At 42.4% G+C, this 2,497-nt stretch overlaps 1 long non-coding RNA gene across 2 annotated transcripts; it reads left to right on the top strand.

Annotated features, from left to right (window-relative positions):
* The first annotated feature begins 106 nt into the window (after positions 1 to 106).
* Positions 107 to 2,491, top strand: LOC104916682. 2 transcript variants are annotated; one of them, XR_796639.3, is made up of 4 exons: positions 107 to 199; positions 545 to 658; positions 1,602 to 1,640; positions 1,729 to 2,491. It is a non-coding gene; the product is annotated as an uncharacterized LOC104916682 (long non-coding RNA). The 2 variants fall into 2 exon arrangements; XR_796640.2 differs by having other exon boundaries at positions 117 to 140.
* The last annotated feature ends 6 nt before the right edge of the window (positions 2,492 to 2,497 follow it).

The following is a 2,497-nucleotide window of genomic DNA, read 5'->3' on the forward strand; positions in this document are numbered from 1 at the left end:
GATGTAGAAATGCGCCTATGATCGCTGTGAGCAAAGTCTGAGAAGGAGCTGGATTTCAATTCGTGCTGCTTTTTTCCCCTTACTCTCTCTCCCCCCACACGTCACCACGTGGACATTATCTGCTAATTGTACTTTCAACGGTGATTATTTTTCTCATGATCCTAATGCTGTGAATTTCTCGGTGGTTGCTGAGACCAAGGTAATGATAAATACAGGTTTTAGCATTATTGTATCTAGGAATAGAAAATGCCCAATAGCTAATCATGTTCTGCTGCAAAAAAAGAAAGCATAGTCCCTTTTTAAAAAAGCAAGAGACAGAGTGCTTACCCCCAGAAAAGGGAAAAATCCCCAAACGTTTATGCTGAGTTAACACTGAGAATGAAGAGTGGCAGCTTTGCTTCTTCCCTTCACTATTCGTTTTGGTTTGAAGTACAGAGGAAAGGATGCATGAGCCATGCTGGAGCAGTGTGCCTGCCTGCATCGTGTGGCAGTAAGCAATGCAGAGAATTTTATAAGGTCTCTGTGATGTTTGTCTCCTTCCTAGATGGCACCGAGTCCTCTGAGATGCGCTACGGAAATGATGAGAACGACTTCTGAGGCTGTGAGCGGTGGCTGATGAGAGAAGCTAAAGAGAGGAACCTCAAAATTGAACAGATTGGTAAATCCAAGCCTTAGGGTTTATATGCCCTTTGTTCTAACAAACACGTCTGACCCTTAATTACTTTAACAGATCGATGTTTTTATGTGGCACCAGACAAGGTAGGGAAGCTCTAGGACTTGGTATGCTTGCATTGGTGCTTCTCTCAGACTGTTTGTGCGTTTCTGTAGTAGCATAACATCCTAGGCAGTGGCTTCCCAATAATCTTCTCATGTCAAACGATGCTAATGCTTAGACATGATCACAGTGGTGAATATAAATGATTTATCGTTAGGGCTGCATGTCTGAATTTTCACTGTCTGCAGTGAAGCTTCTCAAGTTACGGTGCCCATCCCACTGAGAAAGCCTGTTCTTTCTGTTGCAGTGTGGGCAGGTACGTACAGTATCCATATCTTCTGGAGTGTTTCCCTTCCTGCTGCTGACTGTTTCAGTCGGTGTCACTCCTGCACCCTGGTAGCGTTGATGCTTGAGAAATGGGCCTTGGAGGGGGTGGGGTGGGAGGTGTGAGTCCGACTCGAGTTTTTGCCTTGCTGTGCTTTTACAGCAGAATGTAAGTTCTGCATGTGAAGTATTTAAGTCATGTCTTGTTTTCGTGTCGCTACTGGCATTCTGTGTGACCACGTCTTGTAGTGAAATCGTGGAGAAAAGCATCGTCTGCCAAGCTGTAGAGACGGCATTAATAGCACATAACGTGTGACAAGGCCAAGGGTTGTAGAGAGCTCTCACAGCACTGGGGTTCTTTTCAGTAAGGCTGCAGGCTGTGGGCCGAAGGATGAGAGAAATAAGCACCTGCCTTGGATTTTCATACAGGTTATTTCCCTGGGGGGCTGATTTAAAAAAAAAAGAAAAAAAAAGTTCAGTAATGATGGTGAAAGATTTGTGTGTATGCGCTACTACTTGTATATCCACAGGTACTGACTTCTGTTTACCTTTTGCTTTATAGATATGGAATGAAGGGGCATTTCATAGCAAATGCATGAAGGTGTGTCTGTTTTCCTTCTTAAAAGTGAAATGTGCTTCTGAAGTTCCCTTGTTATCTCATGTGCTTTGCTTGTCTGATTTTTCTCTAGAGGAGACCTTCATCCTGTGACTACTTCGCTTCCTGACCTCTGGAGGCAGCTGCAGGCTTGAAGCACTAACAGCAACACGGGAGCCTTAGATTTTTTTTTATCTTAAGCTTTTACTTTGAACTTCGTAAGTCAGTGTATGCTAAGGAGGGCATTTTAAAGGAAGCTGCAGTTGAACCGTACAAATTCATCTTCTTACTGGCTGGAAAACAGCTTATTTTGTAAGTCAGAGACCCAGAATTCCTTCAGATTTTCAAGTGAAGTTCCAGTGGATATGATGCCCCTTAATTATTGATGTACAGCTCCAGGCTTTCATTACATGGTCTGATTTACTTTTTCCATAAAGTAAGAGCTCTTTCACATCAGATAACACTGTGCTGTCACTGTTTCCTTCCCTGCACATTCCTCTTTGGATTTTCACTTCTCTTTATGTTATGCTGAAGTAGAATCTTAAAATAAGTTTTACTGTATTCATTATTCACGTCCTTGTTGCTGCTTTGAGGCTCAGAATGAAATGCATTTCTTCTCAAAAGAAAGTAAGGGTTAAGCAGAGTGTGAAGAAAACTGCTGATTCTTTTTTTCCTGTCCACGCCCAACTTTGCAGAAATTGGGTCCCTTCTGCTTAAAATCAATCAGTCAGCAACTATTAGAAAAGTTCTTTTAGTTTTGTATGCTGTATAAGGTCAGTTGTGTTATTTGTCCGTGGCAGCATCTGTAGCTATTTCGTTCAGGGATTAGTTTTAGCAGAACAGTACAGAAAATGGTACAACAG

This window comes from Meleagris gallopavo, unplaced genomic scaffold (assembly GCF_000146605.3).
Source record: "Meleagris gallopavo isolate NT-WF06-2002-E0010 breed Aviagen turkey brand Nicholas breeding stock unplaced genomic scaffold, Turkey_5.1 ChrUn_random_7180001928536, whole genome shotgun sequence".
Taxonomy (NCBI): domain Eukaryota; kingdom Metazoa; phylum Chordata; class Aves; order Galliformes; family Phasianidae; genus Meleagris; species Meleagris gallopavo.